This window comes from Ambystoma mexicanum, chromosome 6p (assembly GCF_040938575.1).
Source record: "Ambystoma mexicanum isolate Mex_15411 chromosome 6p, UKY_AmexF1_1, whole genome shotgun sequence".
NCBI lineage: Eukaryota > Metazoa > Chordata > Amphibia > Caudata > Ambystomatidae > Ambystoma > Ambystoma mexicanum.
The window spans coordinates 68,150,488-68,169,278 of record NC_090935.1 but is presented as its reverse complement, the minus strand read 5'-3'; the positions used below and the strand labels follow the sequence as shown (position 1 = coordinate 68,169,278).

At 44.2% G+C, this 18,791-nt stretch overlaps 1 protein-coding gene across 6 annotated transcripts in view; it reads left to right on the top strand.

Moving 5' to 3' along the window:
* LOC138511221 (long-chain-fatty-acid--CoA ligase ACSBG2-like) overlaps window positions 1-18,791 on the top strand; it is a 379,274-nt gene that overhangs the window by 279,633 nt on the left and 80,850 nt on the right. The gene's annotated exons all lie outside the window — the stretch shown is intronic.

Here is an 18,791-nt window from a genome sequence, read left to right as displayed (position 1 = left end):
ACATTGCTGTCAGCACCCTGGGTTTCTGGATTGGAAAAACCTGGTTGCTCATAGCCGCAACACCCGATCTGGCGATCTGGATTGGGTTGTAACAAAGCCAGAGCTCATTGATAAGGCTGTAGCTTGTGCCCCGTGGCCGTTACCACCAAATCTGGAAAACCAGATCAGGTTTTGTTGCTTAAATCTCATCTGGAAAACAGGTAATCACCCCCACAAATGATATGTGTACAGGAGTGAATCACACGGTTACAGATTTCATTGAAATGATCCTGTTGTTTTTATGTTGTGTTACTTTTGAAAAGTGCTGTTTTGTAGAGTGTTCTAATAGTAAAGCCTCCTTAATGGTCTTCATTTAAGGTGTGTTATCTCCTTAAATGGGGATCAGCAGTGTCAACACAAGCAGGGCACTAAGAGCTTGTTGTCTCTGCAATTCTGATTGGGTGCATTGAAAAGCGCTTCTCCTGACCTTAGCTCGGCCCCTTATGGATACACTGTTCTTCTGATGTTAAACTCCAGAGAAGCAGATTATGTAGGTGTATCCACAAGGGATGAATGTGCATGTGTGGTTGTACTTATTTTAAGAACACGGATACCAGTTAGACATAACCTGCAATAGCACATCTGTAGATGGCACAGGTATTCCCCAGAAGGGGGTGTTTGTACAATAGCATAAATATGGGAACAAGTGGATATCCAGTCTATGAGGGTGTGAAGACAGCGAGGCATAGACCAGAGCAAAAACAAAAGACTGGTGATGTACAACGGTAACATTAACCTGTAACAGCTGCAAACAAGAGGTTTATATAAAAAGTGAGATTATTGAGAACTGGAGAAAGTGGTGTGTCAGGTAAAGACGATGGAGGAATTGGCCCATAGTTGACATATAAGCCAAACTTTGAAGAGATTCACAGTCGTGCTGGTTCTATTTGTGATAGACAGCAGGTTCCAGTGCAGCCTAGGCCAAACGGGAGGAGGACCAGATGTGAGAGGAGAAATTGGGGTATATGTCAGTAAGGTTCAGTGCAGACAAGGAGTGGACAGAACAAGATGATGAGTAGAGAGAGAACAGTCAGCCAGGTACTGAGGAAGAAGACCATTGATAGTTCTGCGGACTAGGAGAAAGGCAAGTGGTTCTGCATGGTCTACCATCCAGAATGATGTAAGTAGGTAGAATTGGGGCAGGCTCTGTGTAGAATGTAGCGAGGGCTGATTGTGAAATTGAGGATGTATTCTAGGGGGAGGAAGGACTAGAGAGGAGGGCCAATAAGTAGGTATGAGCTATAGTTAAGTTTTCCGAACACAACAGTGAAGATAGAGTTTTCTTAGAGTGGTGAGCAAGAAATGCACTTAGTTTCCAAATGTTGAGAAGGTTAACACAAGGTGTAGAGGTGGTGGTAGTGATAAATGGTTGCAGTTGGAAGTAACCATAAAAGAGGATCCCAAAGTTGTGAGCAAATTCTTGAGGGGGCAAGAAGGGCAGACAACAAAGAGATAGGAGAACGACGAGTCAGGATGAAATTGGAAGACAGGAGAAAGATGACTTCTGTTTTCAAAGGGTTACGAATGAAGAAGCAATTATCTATTTTGTGATGGATTGCAGTGAGACAGTTAGTAATCCCTTCTGAGATGGCTAGAGTGAAGGACCAAGAGGAGTAAAATACTTCATTGCCATCAGCAAATAGTAAAATGAAAAGTATGAGACAACTCTACCTAAGTTTGAGGTACAGAGGGTTAATACCGGTGGTCCAAGTACTAATGCATGGTGACAGTGCCAGGGAAAAGGTAGTGGGTGCACAGTTCTGTTAAGCCAGAAAAAAATGTCCTCACCCTGTGGAGTGTGCAGACGACCAACGTTGCAAATGGCAGACCAGATGCAGGAGCCGAGGGCAAGATACATTTTAATTAGTGTGAGTTATGTGTGCTAGATTAGCTAGACACCTGCAAGGCCAAATTTGTCGAGAACAGGGCATACTAACCCATACCACCTAAAGTTTATATAGAATGGCCACTGCTTATAGGGGGGCAGTATAGTCTCACTTGGGCATCCTACTTCAACATTGCTGGGTTAATATGCCCTGTTCTCGCCAGATTTGGCCGTACAGGTGCCTAGCTAATCTAGCAAACATACCTCACACTAATTCAAATTGGCCCTGGCCGTCTGCACACTCACAGGGGGAAGGAGAAATATTGCACCCACTTCAAATGCTTTTCTAATATGATTTGTTGTTCAATGCTGCACCTACTTTATGACCTACGTCAAAATGGCTGAACTCCGGCTATCGCAGCCTATCCGTTTATGCTGCTCTCGTCTATGTTAAAATCTTCTTAAAGATCTACTACTGGTCCCTTATACTGGCCTACTATTAACTACCAAGAATTCCCTAAATACACAGTGTTACACATTCTATACACTTCTGCATTCATCAACCCACACCGTGCTCAGCTATGACCCTCTTGACCCCTTATGGGTCTACTGCAACAATATTGCTGCACAGCCTTTCATCCTAAAAAACTCCTTTCACGTTTGCATGCATTGCTAAACTAAAATTACAACTGATACTTTAAAACTCCTCTGTGCTCCTGACTAATATAATTTGAACAGTCTAAACCTCTTCCTAGGGTTGCGATTTTGGACATGCATCCCAACATTCCCCCCTCTAGTTAATTTGTTAACTACCCTATTCACTTTGCTACTCGTTCCCTGTTATATTCGTCTTTAAGTATCCACTTCTGGGATACATCACATAAACTACCTCCACTTTGGGCAAACTAGTCTAATTTCCATGTGATGAAAAAACACCTTCCATCTCCTGTACTAACCAATACTCATTATAATTTTCTGGTTCGGGTGTAGAATATAAAATCGTGCCTAAGGGACCAGCGACACAACAATTTAGTACATAAGCATAGAACGAGCTGACAGGAGCAGAAGATATCAAGTAACAAGCCAACAATGGGCACCAGTACTTTTATCATTAGGCCCAACCACAATGGGACCCAGGATGACCAGTCCTTGCTGGGCGCACCTGCATCTTTTCCAATTTCCACCCATTGATTATGTAGGGCCCCAATGGCATACGAATGGGACCCATTATCAGTGCCATTTGGGGTTGTATACGTACAACAGGAAGTACCTATCACTGCGCACATACCTCCTTCCATAGCGGTAAAGAGCTAGAATATGTACCCATTCTGGAGGGTCATGAGTATGGTTGCTCGCAACTCTTCCTCGTTGTCATTGGCTAACTTTATGATCTCCTACCTTGCTATCTGCAGCCATTTAGAAATAGTTGCAGCCTGAATATCTGGTATGGGGATGGAACTAAAGAATGTTTCTCCTTTGTTGAATAGGCTGTATTGAGGTGGAATCGCTCCAGCTTCTCAGTAGAACCATTAGAAAAATAATTAGGCTTTTTTTTAACAGTTTTAGTCCATGTCCAAGTGACCCACAAGATTTTGTGTCCATCCTTTTCAGTCCAATGTCAATTGATCTACAAGAATGTTGTTGGGGAACAGGGCCAGTTAGGATGGGCACAGCAGTTATTGTAAAGGTGGTCTTCTGTTACAATGAGCGCAAGGGAGTGGAGGGTGGTCAGAGCACATATGCCATTCCATGATGGTGGCAATTGCAAATAATCATTTGGGCCACAGCTCCAGATGGTGTCCATGAAGGCAGAGGTGCCCCCTTTAAACTCCGGTATCACCAATGTCTTTGCTCAGTTATCATTTTTACCCCACAGCTACATCGCCATTTCTGCTGAAACCTAAGAAAAACTGTGTAAGTATCTGCAATTTAGTTGGTCTTTCCTTTTGCTTGACCCAGGTTAGCTTGTGAATGAATCCATTTCCATTTCCATTTCATAAGACTTTATTTCGACAGAAAGTCATAAGAGTACATATATTATAACAATTATTTAAATACAATAACATAATAAAAGAAAGCAGGAAAATGGCTTCACATTATAGGATAACATTTTTTAAAATGTTAACAATAAAATATTATCCAGAGAACATTAAAAATTCATCAACACCTTCTTCAATCTTACTCTCATGCCCACACAAGACATTTGCTGGGGGCGTAAATTGTGAAGGTGTTGCTGAATTGATTCAAGTCGCCATGGCCACACTTGTCGCTGTACAACCTCGAGCGAAAAATAGTGGCTTTAAATATTTTTTTCTCAATGGCAATGTGACAGGGCATGTCATTAAAACATGGACCATATCCTCATTAAGGTATTACACAATGGGTAGACAGATAATACATGGTTGTTCCATTTGTGCCTTAAACTTGCTATAGGTAAGATCCCAAAATGCAACTTAATAAATATGGATCTTTCCTATTTACGGTTGACATAATCAAGATAATCCTCATAGACCTCTCTCTTGCACCTTGATGCTGCAATAATGTGGCAGAGTCATTTATCCAGCAATCTTAAGGGAGTTATCACGTTGTGCCTTTTCCAAAGCTACAGTCTTTATCACAGCCATCGAGTAACTGGAAATAACACTTGGATTCATCCGAAACTCTCCATGTCCCAGCTCACCCAGTAATTTCTGAACATGGACAGCCCACTCTCACAAATAACCCCCTAGTTGTTTGATTACATCCATCAGTACTTCTCACTTTACACAATCATTCATTCAACCACAACCAGACCCAGTAGTACACCGGTCGGAGCTGACAAATGGACTTGATGCCCTGCATGCCTGTTTCTAGGAGAAATGGTAAATTAGGTATGGGAAGTGTTAATCCCAGGATGTTCTTGAGGTACTTGTTTTCCACAGTCACCAGGTAGGTGGTTCTCATAGATTGCAGCCTGTCTCGCCTGGGCTTTGTATGCCTGAAGTGAGACGCAAACCGCACCATTGCCATGCTCACTAGTGAACCTAATGAGGGCACCACTGTACCTAGCCAGCGTAACTCTTGCATTGTCCAGCTGCATACTCCAGCTACAGGTAGCAGTCACCTCTACCCTTGGACCCCAGGCATATTACCACTCTGTGCTCTTTCTACTCTGTAGAGTGATGGACCCTGTTCTGTGACCCACCTCCATAAGACTTCAAAGCCCCTTTGAATCACCTTTATTTATTGCAGTCAAGCGGGTGCCCAGGTTTCTTGGCACCAAACCCCCTTTGTGTTCTTTAATATCTTTTGGTACTCAATTGTAACCACCACCAGCCCAAGGGAATTGGGCAAGTATCGGGTCCTAGCTTCACTAACCCTTAGCATGCCTGTATTCCTTATCATACCACAGGGGCAATACCTCGGTCAATTTGTTCACTGTTTCAGTGGTTTAGAGAAAATGAGCCCCGGTTTCCCAGTCAGGTTCTCGTGCAGTCTCACTAAAGGTAACACTATCTTTTCTATCTGCATTAACGACACCCGCCCAGAAGGGGGACGATTGCATGGTATGCCATAGGCAAGATCGCGTCCAGGTCAAGCTTCCCCCACCTGATGTTACGTCTAGCATGACCATGGACAATCAGAAGGACGCCACCCTCCTGTGCCTTAGTTTCATCCACCTATGTTAGCCCCAAAAGGGACTCCTTTACCTCCAACACCAAGGGATGATGACCACTTTCAACACTTCTTTGGATGGAGAAACTATTCACTGTGTCCCATTAACAAAGATGTGATAAATTTTACCATAGGTCTGACTTGGGTGTCCCCTGGAAACAGCCATTACAAGCCCTAAGGTTGGCCGGTAGTAACAAGGTAGCTACCTCCTCTGCATTCCCATATTATCTTGTTGGATAGGCGGAATTAAGGCTACCTATACCCCAGTGGCTATCCTCCTCATCCATGATTTCAACCATGCTAGACACGTGCTCAAACTGGAGATTTAAATCCAACATAATCAATATCCTCAAGGGACCTGGTGAACTTGTTCTCCAATGGTGGATATGGACAATCATCCTTGAGATGAGATCCACAACCAAGCTTGATGAAACCCTATTAGAAAAATGTATGGACATGATCATGGAATCATCTTTTAACTTAAGGTACAGTTTAAGCAGGTCAGGGGAACCAGAAGCCACACATGAATGGACTTAAACAGAGCAACATCCACCCACGTCACCAATCCCCCATTTGGGCGTCCCTTCTTCCCTTTGGATGCTGGGTTGGCAAAAGTGGCATACCCTTGAACATGGGTGCTCCAATAGCCCAGGTTTCCTGTAGCCTTATTATCCCATGTCCCTGAATGAAATTCTGCCAATCATTATAAACCTATGTATTTATTCACCCAGCTATGTTCCACGAAAGTACATGCACCCCAGGTCATGGATGATTGAGACTTCCATTGTGGTGCTGAGGTCATTGTCCACCACACCCACAGGGTCCAGCTTAGGGCAGTATCCTGTCCCTGTCCAAGGTGCCCCACCCATCAGTTGAAGGAGGTCCCATCATACCCCCGGCTTAGTTGGATCAATCTGCACTGGTGCCGAAATGGGCCATCCGTACTACCCGAAGGGCCCTTGTTGCAGTGAACACTATCTTCAACACTGACTTCCCCTCCAGATCTCATGAAGGGGGGCTGATAGAAATGCTTGTTACCCAGTGGGCCAGATGGCTGACTGGACAGCAGCAAGTTGAAAAAACCACAATCAACCCCCTGGGTACTGAGATTGGTTCTCAGGCCTGTACGGTCAAATGCCATCGATGCAGAGACATTTTGATTGTTATAGCCAGTCCACACGGGAGTAAAGACTGATACTCCATTACCAGACTATCCTGAGCATCGTGTCATCCTTCATCCGGATTTTAATCAAATACACACCTTGTGGGACTTCCAATCTTTCACAAGATAATATGTCACTGCTTATATTTGAGATGCAACCTCTTTTCGCCCTCAACCAGTTAATGGCCTTGTTGATCAGACTGTCTCCCTGTTTGTGTTTTACCGCCAAAGATTTAGGAACATTCACCAAGTAAAAACAAACATGCCTCTGTTTACTACCCATATTACCCCTTATATTGGAGCATGCACTTGGTGACATGTTTTTGCAAGGCTTAATCCCACAGGCTTGTCTTTGTAATGGAGGATGGGGGTTTAAATGTATTCTGTTCCACTCCTGTCTATGCCCCAACTTAATGTGCCCGTTGATTTTATGCGTGTCAATTTGACCCCCTTCCCTGGCTATGGACCCCTAGCTCTCATTGTGTGAGCGTAACATCAACCTATATACGACCCTGTTGAGCTTACTCAATTCCCTTTTCAATTCCTCATTTTCTTTCTGGAGTGATGCTTCGAGCAATAGGCATTTTTAAAACCGCCAAAGCTATGGGTCCCTTTATCTACCATTGGGTTAGTCAATGCCTCTACCACCCATAATTTGGGGCTAGTGGGAGTGGGTACAGAGATTGTGTTGGGGTTTATATTATTATTACTCGGGGTCTCAAACCGATTGCTAATGGTAACTTCAGGAGGGTAGAAAGTACATGCAGAGTCGTCTGAATCGACGTAAGATGTGCCACTGAATTCTTCCATCCCCCTTCGCCTGAATCCATCAATGCGAGCCCCATTGACATGCTGATTGACCTCTACTGTTATGCTAAAAGTTTCCCCTTCATGCTGATCATGGTGATCGGTACTTCATAACCAGGCAGCCTTTTTCCCACTTCCACAAGGGCAGTTAAACTCAGACTATGGGCACCCATGCTCTCTTTGGAAAGTTTGCACATCTCTTCAACACTAATATTGCAATGGGAGAGCTTCATCTGCCTTGTCCGAGCACAAGGTTCTGCTTGCTTGCTAGCCAATGCCATGACCTCCACACCAATGACCACACTGAAATCTACATTCTTTACACTGGGATACGCTCCCTCACATGGCTACCGCATGTTGCCGGGCCCCTTAGTGGATAGCCTGGCTTCCCTAGGATCGAAGTAATACAGGAGCTCTGCAATTTCATCAATCATTGCATTGGCCTCCTCTATACGTTAAACAAAGTTGGAGGTTTGCTTCCCAACAGTGCTGCTGGAAGGTGGGCTTGCAGCCTTTCTTTTGGACATGTCTGATTTAACTGTGAGCCAACCGTGTTCTTGCAAGTGTGCCTGGTACTAAAGTGCTTGAACGCTCAGTGCCAAAGTGCTAGTGCCTAAGTGAACCCCTTAGGATCATACAATTATGATCACAGCACGTATATAAAACTGAATGTGCCTTTATCAATGCTAAGAAACAAAACCTACATTTCTGGGCACTTATGGATATTAAAATACCAGATGAATGATGCAAGAATAAGAAGTATATCTCAGGAATACAACAAAGCAAATATAACCAATAATGGGTAAAACAGTCAAAGGCTTGTCCATGGTCCCAGACCCTGTTCCAGATGTTTGGTGGAGTGATGGTAGGGTATTGGTAACTGACCAAATATAAAGTATACAATACATTTAGTCTGGATGCAAATAAAATATTTAAAATATGTGAAGCATAAAAGGGAATGTTTCTACTTTAACATGTATGTTAGCAACCAATCAGTCCCACAGTCCGCTGTGCAGTAAACAATAACCCAGGCTTCAGTGTGCAATGTCCAGGCCTACAAAGTGCCAACTTAAAATTCACCACTAGGTTTAGTAGTTGTCCTCCCTGAAAAGGTCAGTTAAAGCAAGGGACAGACCACCTGCCTGAATCAAAGCTATAGGGTCTATGCTCAGGGTAAGGCATGCTGACTGCTTAAGGGGCCGCCAGATTCCGTCTCCTCCCTACAGCACTATAGGTGGCACTTGGTGCCTAAGCTACCTTGTGGATCCTCAGGTTTAGGTAATAATACACTGTGTTGCGCCCGTGCTGCAACCCTTTTTACAAGTGCAAATTAAAACAAAGCAGTCAATCAGGTAGAGTACCAGTGGTCCTGCACAAGTTATTTCAGTGTGTGACCGCAACCACCAGCTCAGAAACCCAGGACCTGATAAAATCATTAATCTGCCAAAGTAAACTTGAAATTATTAAGGTGTTCCTTATTGTTGGTTAATAACCCCCAAATAAGTCTGCAAGTTCAAAACCAGTCTGCTTTATATGTTAGAATGTTGTACAGCCACAGCCTTGATGCTTAATAATGAGTTTGATAATTAACAGCCCGACCCCCTCCCCCGGATCCAACGCCAACTTTGAAGCCTTAGGGCCCAGTAGCCTACTGGCTGTACCTGAAATCGGTGCAGAAGGTACTCCCGCTCCCGAGTATTGCTCTTGTTCACGGTGATGCAGGTTACGTCATTTTGAATGGTGCACTGCCACGCGACCGATATAACTGCTTCTACAATGCTAGTCCAGAAATAAGCTCTGGAGGACTTCAAGGCTGTCTCCTACAGCCACCATCGGGGCCGCAAACACCCCAGCGTGATGCCAACACCCCATGCCCTTTTCCCCTGTGGGCTTCACCCTCATGCAGGATCACTCTGAATTTCATGGTACAAGTGAGGTGGACTGGGTGGGGTATCCGCACGGCAGTTCCAGCTGAAGTAAAAAAACAGCAATAATGGGACAGTGGGATGCCAACACCCTGGCCTTTTTTCCCCAGCGGACTTTGCCCTTGTGTCGGATCACTCTGATTTTGAAGGTGCAGGTCAAGTGGGGTGATTGAAGTATCTGCACAATAGCTCTAGAAGCAGGAAAAAAGCAACAACAATGGACCATCAGGATGGTAACACCACGCACTCCTTTCCCCTATGGACATGATCCCCAGATATCAGAACGCATTCTATGAATGTGCCCCACCACATCCCATCAGTCCTCCTGGTCTGCAACACATGAAGGCCTTTTCCCATTTAATGTGACTGAAAGCAGCACCTTACAACTGCAACTGCAGTCTTAGTTTACATCTCACATCGTTCTCTTTGATTTTTCCGGAACACTCATCTTATCGGGTTCTGTTATTGTTGCTTGTACACTTTGTCCTTGAAATAACCCTCTCACTCCACACAAACGTCAGTGCACCAGGCATTTTGTAATTTGAGGTGGCATTTCTTTGGGAATTAAAAGTCTGGGGTTTCTAGTTGCATGTGGAATGGTAGGGTACATCAAACAGAACTCTTTGTACTTCTCCCTTCCCACCGACTTCATATGGTTCTACCACATATTATTTTAATCATGGAAATGCACATCTACATCATCTGAAATAACCTCCTCTTTGTCTTAATTTTGAACTTTTACAGTTTCTACCTCTTTTTTCTCTACTTTCTTCTATGCACTTACTCTATCAGAATTGTCCCTGAACCTAGTATGATAGCAACTTCGTTTCTCTCCTCCAATCTTCCCTTACTTGTTCCTCCAGCACAATCTGAAATGTTATCAGGCCTAATACGATAGTAACTTGTTTTGTTCCTCCCCTCCCTTCCTGCACCCCTCTCCCTCACCTTTTGTTTTCTCCGACTCTACCAGAAATGTCATCTGGCCTAGTACGGTAGTCGCCTGTCTGTTTCCATTTCCTTCCCACTCTCCCCCTCCCTTCCTTATCTATGTCTTAACTCTTGCAGTATCTTAACTCTTCCAGTATCTGAAATGTCGTCAGGCAGAGTCAGGCATAGTACTATAGTTAATTTCACATCCTTACTGTTCATAGACTGTAAGAATGTCATTGTATTTTCCCTTGTTCCCTCCCTTGCCTTGAAGTGCTTTCAAACACATTGGCCTGATTAACAGAGCACTTTATAATGTCAAAATCCCGTAGGAAAACTATCAAATCACATACATCTCTTCTGTATTGAGGTACTGGCACACCTGGTTGTACTGACATTCTGTCATTCACAAACCTTGATGTTCTTGCACTACTATCCTGCCCACCCATTTCTACTTCCTCCCCAGCTACTTCTCCCACCCTCATAAACATTGTCAAAATAGAGAAGAAAGAGAACAGAAAACAAATGACCAACATGACACATCACTTTTCAGATTTGTTTAGGTGTTCCTGGGTTTGTCTCTCCTTGATGCTGAACACAAACGTTATTGACTATTTGCCAAAAAAAACCCTGTTGGAGCAAGTTCTATACTCATCTTGTCAAGTGTTCCTTTATCCGTCCCCTTCTTTGTCGTCCTCCTCTTGGGTTGGGAGGTTAGTACTGGTGTTCTTGAGAATGGCAGAGAGATGAATCCACGCACAATGACCCTTGATCTTGATGGCAGTCGGTGTGCAGTAAAATACTTAATGAGGCACATGGAATCATCTCTCGTTCCAGCATCTATCAAAGGTCCTCACATAGACTGAATCTCCTGTAAATAATGGGGATTGTGGCAGAGACATAATTCTTACATCTCGGGTTAAGTCGATCAGATGCCCACTGAACTCCTTTCCCAAAACATCTGCAGTTTTGTGTGTATTAGAAGCTGTCTGTTTACGTATGAGGGGTGTGTGTAGCCTCCTACCAGTAACCACCTTATGGGGGGTTAAATGATGTACCTTGCTCTAGGAATTGCTGATTCTGAACAGGGCCATTGGCAAACAGTACAGCCATTTATTTTCTAAGCTAAGACATCATTTTGACAACTTTTGTTTCCATAAACCTTTGAGATGCTCCACCATCCCATTGGCTTGCAGGTGATAGACTGAGCATGACTTGTGCTTGTTCCGTAACAGGACGGGTATCTCTTTGAATAATTCATTAAAGAAGTAGGTCCCATTATCAGACTTTATGACATCACATATTCTCTAGCGAGGAAATATCTTGTGGACTAACAATTTGGCAACTGATTTGACATCTGGCTAGGCAGTGGGTCCTGACTCAAGCCAGCGAGAGAATGGGCACAACAACAATTACATAATGATAGTTACTGTACCTGTTAACCATGTCATCATAGTGGATATGGAACTCCCAGTAGGGGCCCAGAGGGGCGTGGCAAGATACCCGTCAATGTATTAAGGCTATATCCTGTACTTTACAAGTGCAATGTAGTACAATTTGCAACAAACTTGTCAATGTGTTCCTGCAGATTGGGGACAGACCAGTCCCCCTCATATCTGCCGCAATATACTGTTTGGAGGTATGCTTGCGTTTAATGCAGTTGCTCCAGAGCAAAGTCAAGCAATTTCTGTGACTTTACCTGTAATGTTTTGCCTCCAAATCAAGTCTGTGGGGGATAGAGAGCACCCTCTTTTGCACCATAACTCTTTCTTTTGTTCAGGGGTGTGGCCTTCTATTTAAATTACTTGGGTCAATGGTTCAGAATTTTATGTAACTAGCAATTGTGTTTGTTGCAAGACTAGTTCGGGAGGCACTGGGCGATGAGGTACTGGAAGATATGCGGCTTCTTATTCTGCCCTGTCTGCTGCATCATTACCAGGTCTGTGTTGTTTGTATGTGCTGCACACTTCACAACGGCTACCATTGTTGGATGTTCTAGGGGATCAATCAATCTAGAGAGTAGTGCTGCTTGCTGTACAGGTGCACCATCAGACTATCTGAACCACCTTCTCCGCCATTTTGACAATCCTGAGTGTACGGTGGATGTGACATAGGCTGAATCAGAATATATAGTAACATGTGTTCCTTTGCTCATTTCCAATGTGTCTATTATCTGATACATTATGTAGAGATAGTAGAGTTCTCCAGGTTTGTGTTGGCTGGGTCACAGGGGGATTCCATATGGAAATTGTGTCAGGATGGAAGCCATCTAAGATGGGAATAATACATAACCTCTTGGAAACACTAAGGTCTTCTGGAGAAGTCTTTTATAGTGTTATACAGTCTAAAGAACAAACCAGTCTATTATTTGATTAGACACAGTTCTAGTTTATATACAACATTCGTTAAAATGGTTTCTCCTACACATTCGGATTACAGATTACAATACCCATGATGTATCTCTGAAGTTTCAACAAGTGGTAGACGAATCGAATACTAATTTTTCAGTCATTGTCAGAAAAGAATTGGGCCGAATATCAGAAAACCTGGGCACCTATGTTAAAACTCCCACAAAAATAAATACCCAAAACCTTTGCCAAATTACACCTTCTATCGTGGCTAGATGTCATGATGCCTACCCCCGGGGATCCAGATCAACTCCAGCAACCCTGGAAGCAGGCATCAAGTTATTCCAAGCAAGCCCAACAACCCCTGCTAGGGGCTATTTGGGCGCAGTCCTGGCGTCTATGGCGTCAGGCTCATATGGAGAGTCAGACCATGCTGCAAACGTACCTGATGCAGACCATGCTGCAAGAGCTCCAAGCCAAAAGAGGCTTAGAAGGGACTACTTTACCTAGGAACTATTTTTTACTCGGGTGGGGTTGAGGAGGAATACTTACCGGGGACTACTTTGGAGGCTAATTAAACCACGCCCGAAGAGCAGCACACGCTTCGCGTTATTCTGAATCCAGCAGCGTAACGCTCACCGTGCCTGCAAGTCTGCATCCAGTCTTCCGCCACGCCCGCCTCGAGTCTGGAGCTCCTAGAAAGAGGGAGAAAGAAGGAGAAAAGGTTAGAACAAGAGCAATACCTTTGATCCTTACCTGAATTCCCGATCCACTGCGCCTTCGATCTGGAAGAAAGAAGTTATTTCATGCGCGTCGCCTCGCCTGCTGCAGCGCCGCGCTGAACTCACCGGCCTTCGCAGCATCTTCACAATCCACCGCATCCTTCTGCATGTTCCCGCCGCACTCGGGCACCTAAGGGGAACTCAAGAACAGCAAGGTGAGCCAAGGGAATAAACAGAGGCAATATTAGTTACCCCCCATAGACTTACCTGATTTTAACGCCGGGGGTACTATTCCTCTTCACGGGTCGGCGCAGCCTCCACCGCTTCTTCGCCACACCCCAGCCCCTAAGGGGAACAAAAGGACAGCAAGTTGAAACAAGGGACAAACAAGGGGAATCCTTCTCACCACGATAGACTTACCTAATTTTACCGCCAGAGGCATTATTCCCGAGACTTCATAATTTCTCTCAGCACCTGTATAAGGGAGAAAGCCACAGGTTACATACTGACATTATTTTATCGAACTGTGTTGGACAATACAAATCCTTACCTGAATGTTACTGGTTGCCAAGAGGAACCCTTCGCTAGGGTCAAGCTGCAACCTGCAAGGAATCGGACAAGAGTGAAAGTCAGACATTTGAACTCTTACGAACTATATACTTACGGCGTCTCGCCGGAAATCTCAGAGTCAATATTGTTCTGGAACTCACCAATTCCTTCGAACCAGTGAAGCAACTGGTTATCTACGTGCCCCTGTGCTCAATGCAGGATGGAGAGCTCATCTTTCCAAACCATCAGGTGAGACTATAGGAGGGGACATCAAAGGTGATCAGTGGGGAGAACAGCGGGGGTGGGGGTGAACACTCAACTCCACGGATGGTTAATTCCCTTTCTCCATTTGCAGAAGAATACTCCTACGGGCCAAGCAAACGAAGCTAGGTGGGCCAGTCCAGTCTGTCATCTCGGCACTACGCATCACATTGGTGGAGACCGCAGCTGTCCAGTTCAGATCGATGCCCCTGTGGGAGCCAGGTGAGCGTAACACTAGGTGCTCGAGTGCCCAATCATCAAGAAGCTCTCTCCCATAACCCAATTTAGGGCTCAGTTGCCTTTGGAAAAGTGAATGACAGGTACCAGTGAGAATCTACAGTATTTGCTCTTAATAAGTATCATTTGAGGGATGTAAAAATCTGCTTTCACTCTCGTGTTTCTTAAGATGCAATCTGTCCAGAGAACTTGTGAAAGGAAAACCAAGGTATGCAATTGAAGAAATCTGATTTAGAGCAATATCTTTCATTGAGCAGTGCAACTGGGTCTTACGTTTATTTTCAACCGGGACATGATCTGTGTTTTTTTGTGGTTAATAATTGTTTTCTCTGGCAAAAACCTCAAAGGCCTCCAAGAGCCTCCGCCAGCCAGTTTGGGTGCGATCTATTAAAATAAAGTCACCGGCGTAAGCGATTCAACAAACTGCCAGGTTCTCTATTGTTGGTGCAGCAAATGATACTGCTTCTAGCTTCTTACCAAGTTCCGCTGCTAGAGAGGCCGGGTGCCAAAATGCATCCCTGTCGTAAGCCATTGGCAGTAGATATCTTTTCTGTTAGGGAACCTTCCTGATTCAGTCGAAATCTCACAATTGAGCCCTCGTGTAGCTTCTTTATTAGATTTAACAGCCTTCCAGGCATGCTCCACTCTGTTAGCTTTTCCCACAGGTTGGTTCTTACAACTGTGTCAAAGGCGTTTGAGAGGTCCAACACCGCAATATAAATGACGGGATACTTTGACTGGTTTACAAGTTCCTGTTAACTGCTTAAAAAGAACCCATTTACGTTAGTGTTATGTGATTTACAGAAACCAATTTGAGGGGGTGGAATCAGAGAATTGTTACTCACCCGTGTTTTTAGATGTTTTAGCATTATACGTGCAAAGATTTTACTGTCCGAGTCTAAAATTGAAATTGGGCAGTCATTTTTTGGTATACTTCTGCTGCCCTTTTTGAAAATTGCAATGATGTAAGCTGTACTCCAGGTTGGGGGTGGGTAGCCCGTCCTCAAGATGTTATCGAACAGAATCTTCAGGATTTGTGACCATTGTAATGGTGAGCCCTTAAAAAGCCCATTCGGCATGTTGTTAGTACCTGTTGCTCTTGAGTCACTAGCTTTCATAATAACCTCTAAAACTTCTTCCATTTCAAAAGCAATGGACCCCATTAGATCCTTAGCTTCCACTCCGAGATTTTCCTCATCTGCACACCTACTCCACACCTACATACCTCGTTTCCTATCACTCTCTGGCCGGCCTTTCTTAGCCCTCTTCCTGCTCCCACCTGTGAGGCTAAAAACCTTGGGGTCATCATCTTCGACTCCACTTTCTCCTTCTCTCCTCACATCTCTGACGTCTTGAAGAAGATACACTACCAGCTGCACCTCCTCAGATGTATCCTTCCTTTACTCTCCTTCCCCCAGAAGCTCACTGTCTCCAGAGCTCTAATTCTCACTGGGCTGGACTATTGCAACAGCCTCTTTCCTAAGCTGTACACACACAAGGAGCACAATGAATCCTCTTTTTTAATTTCAGGGGGCTTTTTCAGATGAGGATGTTACAACTACATGAGACAAAAGAATTCCGAAAACGCTACCCTATTTGTTGCACTTTTAGCTGGAGAGAAAACAAAGGAAAGGTGATACCATCTTTCTAAACATATGTAAAGAATGGTACTGGTCAGTCAAATGGTCCACTATGAAATGTGTTCACATAAGCATATTTAAAAACAACAACCTCTTGGGTATATGCAAATATAACACAAAATAAAAAATAAAAAATATAAACAACATGAACTCTGTTGTTCCTTACACAATATTGTGTTTTCTGTTCCCAACCACTATTTTTTCAACTTGTTTACCATTCTTTAAATATGTTTAGAAAGATGGTATCACCTTTCTTTGTGTCAATTTTTGTCTCCAGCTAAAAGTACAACAAATAGGGTAGCTTTTTCAGAATACCTTTGTCTCTTTCGTAATCTGCCTGCTTCTACTCGCTGCCCTCTGCAAACTCTACTTTCCGTGGCTGGTTCACGTTTCAGCTCCTTGCGGTACAGCAAATAGTAATAAGTGCGGTTCCTGGCTGTCAAGGTGGACTTTCCTCACATCTGAGATCCCCCACTCCACTGAGGGGGGTCAGACTTGGTCAGTCCTGCTTTGTGGGAGTCCAGAGGATCTTCCAAAAGCTTCAGGCCAGCTTACAATCAACGCACACAATCTGGTGTCCCTCTCCCTGGCTCTATGGTTTCATGCAGCAACTCTGATGAAATTCAACCAGCTCCGAGATGGGTGTCCAGGTGGCTTACTTGGGAGTTGATTGGTCCCACCAACTCAAAGGGAGAAGTCGTCCTTGCAGGGCTTCTCTGTAGATGCAAACTTGGCGATTCGGACCTGCAGCAGGGCTTCACCAGGCAAACCAATGGTCCAGGCGGTGCAGCAGCTGTCCTATTCAAGCTCTTCTTCAGTTCCTTCGTCCAGTGGTCGACTCTGCCTTCCAAGCCAAGAGACTCACCTTTTATTCAGTTCTCTCCCATTCATTCCATCCTAGCTGCCACTCACCCAGCAGTGTGGCTGTCCTTGCCAGACAGTCAGCCAGCCAATCATCACAGAGTGCATTTGGGTCTCCTAGGAGACTAAGCACAGGGAGTTTCGGGCACCTCCCTCACTTCCTGCCTACCCCAGACACTCTGGAGCCAGAGGCGGGTTTCACTCCTGAAGCCTGCCAAAGGTGAATAAACAAAGAGACCAAACTTGGTTTGGCGCGCAGAGAACAACTCTAGAAGGACCTTTCCACAAAGAAATGGCGAAAAAAGAAGACCGGGACCATTTTAACAAAGGATGCTCGGCGCCATTTTGAAAAACATGGCTCCCGCAATGTATGGTTACCAGAGCTGCGAACAGTTGCGGTCGGGTTAAATCATGGTAGTTCATTGCAAAACTACTGCCACCAGCCATTCTGAGAGGAAATGGTCAAATATAAGATGTTACATGAGCATTTAGACACAGGGGATGCTAAGTAACCCCTTCAGCACTCTGTTGTAAGATAGTGTGTGCTGGGACTAGCAAGTACAATGCTAAGTAGAGTCAATTTCACTCTACTCCTCTGGGAAACAATAGTTTATCCCAGGGAAGGTATTTAAACTTTGGGAAACCTGAAAGACTTCCCTGTGTCACTGGACTAAAGGTGCTTTGTGACACAATTGTAAAAGATGATGCCTATGGAGTTTGTTAGACTCCATAACCAAAAAGAAACACAGTGTATAAAATCACATAAAAAAGAGAGTGGGGAAAAGGGTCTCACTCTCTCCGGGTTAAAAAAATCAAGTCCTCAAAATCCAGAAAAGTTGTTGGTGGTCTCTAAGGTAGAGGGAATTAGCACATTTTTGAGAATTCTCCCTAACACTCAAGGCCAACAACGAAAAGCAGAACCCTCTTGAAAGTCATGAAGCATTGCATCAACCCTCGCCCCAAAGCATCCATACCACACCCAATTGAAATATCCACTGCCATCAACTCTTTACACAACAACAATTTACATGGTCCACAAACATACAGAAAGCAATGTGGCAGCTGAAAGCACACCACACATCCAATTCCCCAAAACCACCACTACCTGGACAACTTTCAAGACATTCACTATGGGAGACCTGACTGCCACCCTAGGCTCAAGACCACTTCCTAAGCCAGCAACACCCTCCCTGCTTCTGTCCTCAAGACCCTTTCGATTGAAGCAATTCTATCATACCTGGCAATCATCAATGCCTCCCTCACTTAACGCACCTTCCACTTACCCCTTATGACCGGATAAATCCTCCCCCTTTTCAAACACTGAAGACTGGATCCTGATGAGCTTAGTAACTACCACAAAAAAATCCTTTTGGAGGATTTCAAAAGGGGATTATTCCGGGTATGCATTATCACCATAACAACTTTCTCTAATCCCCTTCAATAAAGTGCCATCACGTAACTATCCTGCACACAACACAATCTATATCATTTGATGCACCCAGTAGTGCACACAATTCATGTATGGAAACATATAATATGTGCAATCAATCTCCAAGACATACCATTATTACAATTAATCTGTGAATACTCTGCTTTGCACATTTAGAACTTCTCAAAATTCACAAACTTATAATACCATCAACACACCATGCTTAATGTGCCCCTTTTAAAGATATGAAGCAAACAGCCTCCTAAAACTAGGAACCCTTCTACCCCAACATGTTTCTGTTCTTCTCTATTTAGAAATGTTCATAATCGCTAACGCTGATAGTTTAGAATTGTGGCAGTTGTTAGGTCCGAATATATCAACAATATGATGTGTTGCGGTATTGGA